Raw genomic sequence first — 13,974 nt, forward strand, 5'->3', positions numbered from 1 at the left:
CACAGAAGACCTTAAAAACCTAAACCAAGAGTTGCGAACAAAGCAGAAAACCCTTAATAAGCAACAGAAGGAAAAAGATGAAGTAGACAAGGAAAATGGGGAATGCAGATGGGTTGTCCCGAGTGCATGCCTGCCTGGCAACCTGTGTCCCAACCCTAGGGTTGAAACAATAAGGGGGAGTATGTGACAGGAAGTCAGGTAAATCTGTGGGTGTTGTCACAGACGGGACATACATTTCTGCCTTGTTTAGACAATACACCAATTGATTAGGCGTCGGCTGCAAATGTAGCCAGGAAAGGTCTAAGGGCGTTAGAAGACTTCAGCTGTTCGGAATGAGGCAATTAAGGCCTCTATAAGTAGTCCAGAGGATTACCACTAATTTGCTGCATGCTGAGTCTTTCTGAGTGAAAGAGAGCAGTAGCTGAAGGTCTTCTGAGGAGGTGAGGAGGAAATAGATTTTTCTGTGTGATAAAAATCAAAAGACTATTGTTTTTCTGCTGTATGACCAGCACTGTCTGCCCAGCACTAGGCTGAGCCAGACCCCATAGATAGGTTCCTGTGTGGAAGGTAGACGCCCAGAGTGGCCAGGGTTTATTTTATGTTTGATTTAGTTTATGCTGTTTGGATGCTTGCACTTTTTTCCAGCAAGACGGAAGAATAAACCAAAATCTTAGTTTTCAATCGTCTTCGACTGCCTGTCTGTATAAATTCAGTGTGTGGTGAACCCATCCAAGGGGTCACACACCCCGCTACCGAGCTAACCCCTTACAATATATATATATATATATATATATATATATATAAAATGTAATACACAAAAACAAAATATGGGCTAACTTTACTGTTTAGCCCAAAAGCGCCTGAAAAATCGGCCTAACATATCGGCCCAAAAAAAATCGGCATTATAAATCGGCTATCGGCCGCCGCGATTTCTAAATATCGGCATCGGCCAGAGAAAACCCCATATCGGTCGACCTCTAGTAACTATTCCTAAAATGAGTGGTTAAATATGGAGTAGCCAGTGGGTCTGTTTTCTTGTGACTTGTGCAGTGTGTGAAATAATGCAGAAAAGTAAAGTTTAATTTAACTACTGTATTTATTGGCATATAACACTCACTTTTTTACCCTGAAAATAGAGTGTGAACTGTGCATGCGTGTTATACGCAGGGGGCTGTGGAAAGTTTTTTTCCTGAAACTTCCATCTTAAAGTTAGGGTGCGTGTTATAAGCCTGTGTGTGTTATACGCCGATAAATACGGTAATTACCAATGTGCTGCTATTCCCTTGAACTGAATATGCGGTGTGCTGCTGCTAAAAAGTGTTCCCACAACTTTATCTAAAACTTTAAATAAAATATTGTAGCGCAGCAAAATGACCAAATCAAAACTTTTGAAGGAAAAGGGGGGAAACAATGTGTCCTCGAAACAGAATAGGGGGAAAAGAAAAAAGAAAGAAAGAAAAATGGGATACCTCCTCCCCTATCTCCTCCATTCTTCTAAGGGACTAAAATCTCTCTGAATATGAACTCATAAACTACTGGTTATTTCAAGTACAGCTTGGATGGCTAAGTACACTTTTTTTTCTTTGAGTGTTATATGGCTTGGACATTCTCCTTTGATTTAAACTGATGGCTCTAACATTGGGCAATGATGAATTACATACTACACAGTTGGATTAGTTCTCTTGTGTCTATCTAATTGCCAACAAAGGTAGGGAAGAAGATGCCATGCTATAAGCTACACAAGTGCCATATGTAAAGACAAGGGCACCTCTCCCTGAGTTTTCCAGTAATATCGGATGTTTTATACACATACCATTATTCACTCTGACTCCATGCTGTTTATATGTGGGTTGGTCTTACACAAGACACCCTCATGGACTATAAATGCCATTAACCACATATAGTGGCCCATTACATTATTTATATGTGGGTTGATTTCATGCTACAGCCCAAAGGAATTATAATACTACTGGCCATATGGGGGTGACATAGTCCATATGTGGTTTAGATTTCTGTACACCCATGAGAAGATCTTCTAATGGACTTGGAATAAAATTCAACTTTAAAACAGTCCTGGAATATATTCTACCAAAGGATCGCTTTTTGGGAACCCCCCAAAAAAGTCAAGTTATAAGCTATACATTATAATACCACAAAAGGGAGGAGATATCTTTGTGTTTTTGATCTGGTCTGTGTAGGCTGTGCCCCCCCATTGGGGCCCATACACGTATGAATACATGTTAATACTGAATTTGTTTCTCCCTCTTTTTGGGGAGAGGGGGTGTTTACATGACTTCCCTGTAGCTGCCATAGTTGTGTTTTTAATAATTGTCCAATTATGTTTTTATTTTTGGGTTTTGTATTGCTTAGCTTATTGATGTTAAATAAAGTTGTTTTCAATATTTTTGTGACATGGGTCAGACTACTTCAGTAGGTCCCCTTATAACACACCTATCTATGGACAAATTGCAAATATATTTTTTACATTGAGGTTGAGCTCAGTCTGGTTTTTATTTTATTTTTTCTCAAATCAAAACTTGCCAATAATTAAAAACACAAATGTAGGGATAAACCAACAATAAATATATATATATATATATATATATATATATATATATATATATATATATATATATATATATATATATATATATATATATATATGTGACCAAGGCAGCCAATAGTATAATACACAGATATCACAAGTACAAGTAAAAAAAAATGTGGAAATTTAGACTAAAAAAAACGTGCTGCAAAGTAACCAAATGTTTTAAATGCAATAAATGTGTTTAGATGTCCACACCAATAATGAATTCCATAATGCCTTATGCTTCAACTCGGATATAGGTATATATCCTTCCATAGGTGTGTGACCAAAATCCCTGTGCAACAAACCACAAGACAAAAAGACCTTCATTGGTCATATCACGCATTCCCCACTGCAGGGTAATATAAAGGCTTCTCAGGTTTAACTTCCCTTTTAAGAGACCACTCTGGTGCTGTTATTTTAAAATTTTGAATCTTTGGAAGTGAACTGTAGATGCTGGTATCACTTGTTACTTTTCAAGTTCCACTACAAGTTGTCAGGATAAAGAGTTGTCAATTACATGCCCATCTTCCAGCATTCCCTGCCTAAAAAAAACCATCAAACCTCACAGTATTTCTTCAATGCTCTGAAATATTTTACATTGGTGGATCAGGGAGCAGAATATAACATCAGCTGCGTGATTGATAGTGCCCCAGGTATTAATAACCCCCGACGTCCGTGCACTAGCTCCTCCACCCGTATGTGGCATTACGTCCTAGCAGGACTTGGTCAGCGTCCTGCTAGGACATAATGCAGCGTACGGGGGGAGAAGCTAGTTCACCCACTGTAATCTCTCGATCCTCGGATTGTGTAATACTGTTCTTATTGCCAATTTTAAATCAAGCGCGCCACCTGCGCTATAATTATATGCCTTTTACTTTTAAATAAATCTACGGAGTACACTTAGAGTGTGTCCTTTTTATCTTTATATACTCACCTGGATGAGTGGTTTGGTCCTGCTGTAACGTTGAAAACCATTACCTGCTGGGATTTACCATTGCCTGGAGATTACCACTGCCGTGAAGGAGATTACCATCATCCCTTTGTGGATACAATTGTATACAACCTTCTGTTGTACAGAGGTCCACCTGTTCTGGTAAGCGCATTTGGTTTTGCGGTGGAGTGTTCTGTCACCTATCTATCACCAGTGAATTGAACCTCACCTTTCTTCACAAGGGATCTCACTTTCCATTCTGGGATTTGTAGTTCCACACCATTTTTGGATGGACTTTTTCTCTCAAATTAATTTTGCGCTGCACTAATTATTGTATTTGTAAACTTGTTGTAGGCGATGTGATTACCTATACTGTCAGCTTGCATTTATTCATTTTATTTTTTCCTTTATTTGTTTTTGTCCCCTTTTTACACCTTCTTCCTCACTGGCTGTGATTGACAGCAGCATGAGCCAATAGTGTATTTTTCTGACATAAACCCTTCTCCCTGCCTGTCAGCGGTAATGTACACTGAGCCACGCATGAGTAGCTCAGCATACATTTACGGCACCTCCCTGTACCACGATAATGTGGCTTCCTGTGCATATGTGTGGGAGTGACATCGTGGCCCATCCATTCAAGCAGATGAACAAAGTGAACCCAGAAGGAAGACTTAGGCCCCATACACACGATAGAATTTATCCGCGAATACGGTCCAGCGGACCGTTTCCGCGGATAAATCCTCTCGAGGATTTCGGCGGATTTTCATGCAATGGAGTGTACACACCATCGCATTGAAATCCGCGCCGAAATCCTCTGGCGATGACGTGTCGCGCCGTCGCCGCGATTATGACGCGGCGACGTGCGCGACGCTGTCATATAAGGAATTCCACGCATGCGTCGAATCATTACGACGCATGCGGGGGATCCCTTCGGACGGATGGATCCGGTGAGTCTGTACAGACCAGCGGATCCATCCGTTGGGATGGACTCCAGCAGATGGATTTGTTCTGCATGTCAGCAAATATTCGATCTGCTGGAATCCATCCCAGGGGAGATATATCCGCGGAAACAGATCCGCTGGCGTGTACACACCATAGGATCTATCCGCTGAAACCCATTTGCTGGGATTTATCTGCGGATGGATTCTATGGTGTGTACGGGGCCTTAGAGAAGATGGAAGCACTTGTGACCAGCAGGAGCGCTGACAGTGCATCACCGGAGGGTATCATTTGCCCTAATGTGCTAACATGTTGTACATACCAGCACAATATGGCATAAAGCTCCTGGGGGCACATGTATTTTTTTTTCAATTAATGAGTGAAGTCAGTGGTTGCTAATATTAAATAAAGCTGTTTATATTCATAAATACAGACAATATTTATGAATACTCAACTTTTACAATGCTAAAATGGAAAGCAAAATAATTATAAGATTACAAACCTTAAAAAATGTAGGGCCAGATTCACAGAAGAGATACGACGGCGTATCTCCTGATACGCCGTCGTATCTCTGTGATCCGCCCATCCTAACTATGCGGCTGATTCATAGAATCAGTTACGCATAGATAGCCCTAAGATCCGACAGGTGTAATTGACTTACACCGTCGGATCTTAGGATGCAATTCTAGGCCGGCAGCTAGGTGGCGATTCCATTACGGTCGTCGTAGAATATGCAAATGACTAGTTACGGCGGTCCACGAAGTTCCGCGCGTTCGTCGCAATCTTGTACGTCGTCACTCGTCGGTTTTACCTATCGCAAAGTTACACCTGCTTTAAGATGGCTTATCGAATGACCAATGGGATAGGATACTGGAACTAGGGATAAGGGTCTCATTAGCCCCGTCACAACGGGTCTCCCATTTATTTCTCCTACATAGGGTCTATTATACCCCAAAGAAATTATATGGATTTGGTTGGAAGCTAGATGACAAATGTCCCAGATGCCAAGATACAGGGGACCTCATCCACATGATGTGGAAATGCCCAAAGTTGCATAGATACTGGGTTGGAATTCTGGACACTATAAATGCAACCTTCGGTACCACCCTGGAACTTGAAGCCAGGGTTTGCCTATTAGGATGTATTGAGGAGAGAATGGGGCAGAGGGACACATTAGAAGCAGTTATAAGATGCCTGTTTCAGGCGAGGAAACTAATAGCACTAAAATGGCAAGCACAAAATCCACCCACAGTAGAGGAATGGTTTAATGTAATAAATAGCACAATTGGGAAGGAAAGGGCAACATGGATTAGAAGAGGTAACCTCAAAAAATTTAAAGCAATATGGGAACAGTGGTTATGTAAAATAGGTCGCTCACTTTAAATTAAGGAATAATGGGTAATAATCAAAGGAAAAGAACAGAACTAAAAACGTGTATGCACTTTAAAGTAAGATAGGAGGGAGGGAGGGGAGGGAGGGAGGAATGGGACGAGTGGACACTTTTAATGTTTGTACTTAATCTCCTGTATGCACATAAAATGCACTAAGTATGGAAAAAAACGGATTTGTAAAATTTCTCTTTGTATTCGTATGGAAACAATAAAAAAAAAGTATTGAAGTTAAAAAAAGAAAAAAAAAGAAAAAAAAAAAAAAAAAAAGATGGCTTATCTTTAGATCAGCCATGTTAAAGTATGGCCGTCGATCCAGCGTCGAATTTCGATTTTTTTTTTTGCGTAAGACGTCCGGGAATACGAAACGCCGTAACGCACGTCGCCGTTCAAAAAAAACATCGGGGCGCCGTAATTTTGCGCAAAGCACGTCGGGAAATTTTAACACGGAGCATGCGCAGAACGTTCAGCGCGGGAACGTGCCTAATTTAAATGGTGCCCGTCCCATTTGAATTAGGCGGGGTTGCGCCGAGCGGATTTACGTTACACCGCCGCAAGTTTACAGGTAAGAGCTTTGTGAATCAGGCACTTACGCTGTAAACCTGTGGCGGTTTAACGTAAATCAGATACGTTACGCCGCCGGGGAGCAACCTATTTGTCTGTGAATCTGGCCCGTAGTTACTATAGTGGCATCATTGATATTTTTATATTGATTATTGAACATGTTTCTTACACAGCAAACAGTGAAACAAAAACCTGTGCTCAAACAGCGATACAGTGTATCTCCAGTGAATTACCGGTACATGTTCTATGGCCCTGCTGTTTTAATAGATATTCTATTGACATAGTTCAGAACATGAGCTACAAATAAAAAGATAACCAGTGAAACAAGTAATAAAAAATAATTGTACCATAAAAATAGGAACTGTTCTTTAGTCATTTTAGATTTAACCCTATTTTATTTTATACTACCCCTTAATCGGGTTTCTTCTTATCCCAGCTTTTAATGCTTTGCTAGTCATATGTTGTCACCATTTCTGCTCCTACTGATCTGTGTATGTTTGGAATTTAAATTTGAGACCTGCCACCAATGGGCACTAGAATGTAGCAGAGCAGCAGCAGGGTGCCTCGGCGCTGTGATGCTTTATGCATTTCAGCACATGGTACAGAAAAAAAACACTGTGAGGCAGAGTGATCTTCACCACTCAACAAGCAAATACCTGGTCTCGGGGAGAGGGAGACCTGTGTGGTATTGTGTGATCATGTAAGTGATCACCAATGCTGGGGGAGGTGAATTCAACTTCCACTGACCACCAATGTGGGGGGGGGGGAGAAAACACTGGAAAAAAACCAACAGAGGGAGGATTGTGGAGATGTTCAATAGCACTTCAAATTACCAGCAGTCCAGGGAAAGGGGGGGTGGTAAGGGGGATACAGCATTGTCACGGACCTTAAATTTGTGTGTAGGGGATAATAGTATTGCCACTGATACCACTATTGACGCCACTATTGTGGGTTATTATTTCAGCCCCTCATGGCAATGTGGGGCTTATTATTTCAATGTCTCAGGCCCCGTACACACAAGAGGATCGATACGCTGAAATTGATCCGCGGATCGGTTTCAGCGGATAGATCCGCTGGTGTGTACGATCCAGCGGATATTTATCCGCGGATATATTTCGGGCCGATCGATTTCCAGGGGATACAAATTTCTTAGCATGCTAAGAAATCTATCCGCTGGAATCGGCTCCAGCGGATCGATCCGGTGGTCTGTACAGACTCACCGGATCGATCCGTCTGAACCCATCCCTCGCATGCGTCGTAATGATTCGACGCATGCGTGGATATCCTTATATGACAGCGTCGCGCACGTCGGAATTCCGCGGGGATTTTGATCTCCTGGTTAGTACAACCAGGAGATCAAAATCCGCCAGAGGATTTATCCGCGGATACGGTCCGGAGGACCGTTTCCGCAGATAAATCCTCTCGTGTGTACCCGGCATTACACTAAGGCTGGGGATTATTTTTTTTTTAGTCATCGACACCCGTACTGGGGTTTATTAGGGCAGCCAATGCATATGTGGTGTTTTTTATTGCATCCCACTGACACCAGGGCTGGGGAGATATTATTGCTTCCACTGAGACCAATGTTGGGGTTTTGATTGCAACCATTGTATGAGGTCTTCCATGCCTCTTATCAGTTTAGTTGCCCTTCTCTACACTTAGCAGTTCCACAAAATCCTTGTTTTGAACTGGTGCCCAGAACTGATCTAAATATTCTAGATGAGGCCCTACAAGTGCTTTTTACAGTGTGTCAATGTAAAACCTCATTTGCATTCAGGTCTGCTTGTGTGTTAAAGACATCTGTTAGGCCCCATACACACGAGAGAATTTATCCGCGAATACGGTCCAGCGGACCGTTTCCGCGGATAAATCCTCTCGAAGAATTTCGGCGGATTTTCATGCGATGGAGTGTACACACCATCGCATTGAAATCCGCCCCGAAATCCTCTGGCGATGACGTGTCGCGCTGTCGCCGCAATTATGATGCGGCGACGTGCGCGACGCTGTCATATAAGGAATTCCACGCATGCGTCGAATCATTACGACGCATGCGGGGGATCCCTTCGGACGGATGGATCCGGTGAGTCTATACAGACCAGCGGATCCATCCGTTGGGATGGATTCCAGCAGATGGATTTGCTTGGCATGTCAGCAAATATTCGATCTGCTGGAATCCATCCCAGGGGAGAAATATCCGCGGAAACAGATCCGCTGGCGTGTACACACCATAGGATCTATCCGCTGAAACCCATCTGCTGGGATTTTTCAGCGGATGGATTCTATGGTGTGTACGGGGCCTAAGGGGCTTTGTTCCAGTACATAGCCCAACACTGAGTATCAGGTTACACCACATCACCAACAACCTTAGAACATTCAGGCCGCGTACACACGGTCGGTCCAAACCGATGAAAATGGCCTGAAGTCCAGTTTCATCAGTCCAAACCGACCATGTGTACGGCCCATCGGTCCGTTGTCCTTCGGTCAAAAATTTTAGAACTTGCTTTAAAATCGAACCGATGGACTGCTGCCCGATAAGTCCAAACCGATGGTTAGTACACAAAAGCATTGGTTCAAAACCTGCGCATGCTCAGAATCAAGTTGACGCATGCTTGGAAGCATTGAACTTTGTTTTTTTCAGCACGTCGTGTGTGTTTTACGTCACTGCGTTCTGACCCGATCGGTTTTTGAACTGATGGTGTGTACGCGCATCAGACCATCAGGCCACTTCAGCGATGAACCAATGAAAACGGTCCGTCGGACCATTCTCATCGGTTTGGATCGACCGTGTGTATGAGGCCTCAGAGTGTCTAAGCCTTTAACTTATGTAAGGTTTATTCAATGAAACTGAACAACAGTGCCTCAGCCTAACAGTGTAACCTTTCCAAGGCAGAGTGTTTTATTTGAATTAATTTATTTTCAGAGCTGGTAGCTTAAATTAAATAATGTCTGCATTTTCCATTTTATATACCACTTTTTTTAAAAGGATTAATAGTGAGAATAGAAGACAGGAAAAATTTCCAGAACATAACTAAAGATCTGAAAATTTCACTTGCATCAGATCTTTTTAAATTTAGATTAAAAACTCATGGATTTCACTTTGCAGAGACTGAAGTAGCAACATCTCTTTCTTGAGCTATTGCATTATACTCAAGTTAAATTCTGCAATGACTCAAATACACTACCTACGTAAAATTCACCAAGAAATAAGTTTAAGGACTCACAACTTTTTTCTTTGTGGTTTAAACCTTTTGCCTTCTGTTGTGGGTCATTCAAATTATAAATAAACCAGCCACTGGGTAGGCAGCATTTCAGAAGTCTGCTATAGCACATTTAAAAAATATGTATATTCAGAAAATATTGTGGTGGATCTATGGTTCTACAACACATAAAACATAAAGATGTCTAGGTGCTGTTTGCAAGTTGGCACATACAGTATACGCTCACCATAGGCAATCTCAGAACTTGAAACAAGGGGCAAGATAAACAGTGCAATTTACTAGATTCCCAACGTTTTGATAGGGGCAACCCATCTTTATTATTGCCTTGATACAGGCTGTACCTTGCCAAAAATTTGAATGCAATAAATGACACTGTTTATCTTGCCCATTGAGTCAAGTTTTAAAAATGTCCTAACTATTGTGATATTTTATATTACATGTCATGTACAGAGGACAAATTAGAGTTCCTACCTTGAGTAGTTGAAGCTTTTGATGCTTATTGCTCTCTCAGTACAAGTACAGATAAAACTTGAAAGCCTGAAAAGTGATTCCGTTCATATGCATTAACTGTGCTGCCTTTTAAAGAGTAAATCCTATTATTGATGTGCTGATAACCCCAATTAAGGAGTACAGTTCTTGCACAAAGAATCAGAAAGAAAATATGTAAGCTTACTGTCTGCCAAATAAAATGCCTGTTGAAGAGTCTTGCAATTGCCCTCCTTGGCATCTCTTGAAAATGTCAGGAAATGCTTGTGTCTTGCGGGGAACAACAGCAGATCATTGCTCAGCTTCCTGTGTTTCTCTGATTTGTTGTCTCAGGTTATCTGAAATGGGAGCTGTTAGTTATTACCTACCTTGTACACTGTGCTTGTTTTCAGCTAAACATGTCCTAATCTCATATTTGTGCTTAATACTATTCTTCCAGTTAAAATGTAGTATCGATAGGTTTTATTTTCCATACTTTCTTACTAAAGTGGCATGTCATTAAAATTTACGGTTCACATCAATCAATAGGGTACATGTCTGCATTATTAAATCACATTATACTTTTTTTAATTAAAGACATATCTATTTTCTGCCTTGTAAAAAAAGAAAAAGAAAAAAAAGAAAGAAAATAAAATGATGCTTCTGAGCTCATACATGCTACAAAAACCTAGGCAATTTACAAAACAGGGTATCTTGCTACATGGAGCATTATGAGTGTTCTATGCAAAGGAAGGAATATATGGACAGCCGCACTCCAAAGTCTTAAAAAGACGTGCCCTTTATTGGGTAAAAGAAAAATGCACTACAGGTACCAGCATACAGTGGGAAAAACAGCTGACGCGTTTCGCATTGAACTTCAATGCTTAGTCATTGTTCTCATGTGTTCTTTTCAGGGTCAAAGTTCCGCATAGGCCACACAGGCTGTACAGTTGGGTAGCAAGTCTATAAGATGTGGTGTCCTGTTATCCTCAAATTCCAATCTGCATTTACCCTCTCATTTCCCAGCTCTTCCTGCTTTGCTAAACTGTGGCTTCTGATCTTGTTAGTGTTAGTTCCGGTATTATTGGGCTTTTGCTTGATTTGGAACTCCTTTTTTCCCCATAAAACTCAATCAGAATTCAAAAACAGCTTAACCATTTTAGCCCCTGAAGAATTTACTCCCTTCCTGACCAGAGCACTTTTTGCGATACAGCACTGTGTCGCTTTAACTGACAAACAAAATTGACGTCCTTTTTTCCCACAAATAGAGCTTTGTTTTGGTGGTATTCGATCTTCTCTGAGGTTTTAATTTTTTGCGCTATAAACAAAAAAAAATCGACAATTTTGAAAAATATTTTTCTACTTTTACAATATTTTTTAACTTTTTGCTATAATAAATATCCCCAAAAAAAATATAAAAAAAATAGTTTTCCTTAGTTTAGGCCGATATGTATTCTTCTACATATTTTTGGTAAAAAATCGCAATAAGCGTATATTGATTGGTTTGCGCAAAAGTTATAGCGTCTACAAAATAGGGAATAGATTTATGGCATTTTTTTTATTATTTTTTATTAGTAATGGTGGCGATCTGCGATCTCGTGACTGTGACATTATGGCGGACACATCGGACAGTTTTGGGACCATTGTCATTTATTCAGCGATCAGTGCTATTAAAATGCACTGATTAATGTGTAAATGACACTGGCAGGGAAGGGGTTAAACAGTAGGGGGCGATCAAGGGGTTAAGTGTGTCCTAGAGAGTGATTCTAACTGTGGGGGGGCTTGTCTCACTAGAACATGACAGAGGTCACTGCTTCCGAACACAGGGAGCAGTAGATCTCTGTCATGTTGCTAGGCAGAACAGGGAAATGCCAGCGTTTTCCAGCATTTTTGAACTTTGTCGTTTTTTTTAGCCAATAGGAAAAATGATCATCTCTTTCATCATTTGTTGCTATGTTTTTAGATTTTTTTTTTCTTCTTCCTGGGTGAATATTTTTCTTCCGGTTCATCATTGTGCTTCCTGCCCCATGTGTTTATATTGTCCTCTGCAAAGATGAGTGATGATGAGATGGTGTGTTTTGTGGCAGCAGCCACTGTTACGTCATATTTTCTGCATGAAAGAGAGAGGAGAAAAAAGAGGGCATGCAGATACTGGATCCACCCCGTAATTGCTGATCGAGAAAAGAGAGGCCAATTTTGGGTCATGTACAGTGACCTACGTGATCATGAGGATACATTTTTGGACTACACTAGGATGTCCATAAAAAGGTTAGTCAAACTTATTTGGATTCATGATGTTTGACATTGTTCCTTTCTTATCGTGTCCACTAAACCCCACTTTTTTTTTGATCACAGCTTTGATGAGTTATTGGGTTTACTCAGTAGTCGGTTGCAACAAATGGACACATATTTCCGTAATAGTATACCCCTTGCGGAACGACTAATCATCATCAGATCTTTTTTTTTTTCAATTTTTTTTAAAGACTGTTACATGAAGAACTCAATATTAATATTTTTGTATATGCATAAAATAAACACCAAACACATGTTTTTAAAGCCAGAAAAAAAATTTACTTTTTTTTTAAATATATAAAATATTATTGAAATATAACATTTTATGTTTGTTTATTTGTTCTTCACATATACAGCTCAACAATATAAAAAAATAAATAGAGCTAACGTAGCTCATAGAACATAAACACAATTTTTAGATGGAATGTTTGGGAGGAGTTCTCTCGCTCATCAGGTGACATTACCACATTCAAAGCATGGTCATAATGTGACCAGCTGGAGGTAGAGGGATTCTCATTATGCTGCCAATTAGAAGGTGGTGTTTTTGGCAGAGGAAGGTAACTAGAAGGTGGTGGTGTTGGCAGAGAAGGGTAATTAGAAGGTGGTGGTGTTGGCAGAGGAAGGTAAGTAGAAGGTGGTGGTTTTGGCTGAGGAAGGTGGGTGGCAGAATGTGGTGATGACAACTGAGGAAGGGGTAAAGAATGTGGTGCTGGCAGATGGGGCGGGGGGGAGCTGCATAGGGACCATAAGGTGGTCCCTATGCAACTGCTAACATAGCTTATAGAACAGAAAAAAAAATCACAATAAAAAAAAAATAGCTACCTAGCGGGTACAGCGACAATAATACAGTGATCAGAAAAATGATTGCTAAGTGACACTGGCAATAGGGAGTGAAAGGGTTAACTAGGGCGGTGATCAAGGGGTTAAAACTTTATTAGGGGGGGTACGGGGGCTACCCTGGACCTAACACTAACTGTCTGTCACACTGACACTAAATGCAGTGATCAGTACATATATGATCACTGCATTCAGTGACACTGTGACAGGGGGGTGATCGCAAGGGGTTAATGTGCCTGCGTGTACTGGTGTCAGTGTAGTGTTGTGCAGACTCACTGTGTGATGTGATCTCTCCTCAGCGGCGGTTGAAAATACCGCAGAGAGGAGAGATCACATCACTTCCTCCTCCTGTGTTTACACAGGAGGAGGAAGTGACACGCAGGGGGAGCGCGCGGATTGGCTGAGAGCGATCGGGAGGGGGCGGACAAAAACGAACAGCCGCCCCCTCATCCCAGATCGCTCGGACAGCCACGGGAACCGCCGCATGTACCGGGAGGTCCCGTTTGGACCCCCGACCCACGTCTAGGCAGGCACGTACAGGTACGTTGATGTGCCTGTCCGTGCCATTCTGCCGACGTAAATGTACATGCGGCGGTCCGGAAGTGGTTAAGTGTATCTCAGTTTGAGAATACACTTAAAGCGGTTCTCCACCCTAAAGTGGAGTCCCGCTGATCGGAACCATCCCCCCTCCGGTGTCACATTTGACACCTTTCAGGGGGGAGGGGGGTGCAGATACCTGTCTAAAGACAG

The sequence above is a fragment of the Rana temporaria genome, chromosome 5 (assembly GCF_905171775.1).
Source record: "Rana temporaria chromosome 5, aRanTem1.1, whole genome shotgun sequence".
In the NCBI taxonomy this organism is placed as follows: Eukaryota; Metazoa; Chordata; class Amphibia; order Anura; family Ranidae; genus Rana; species Rana temporaria.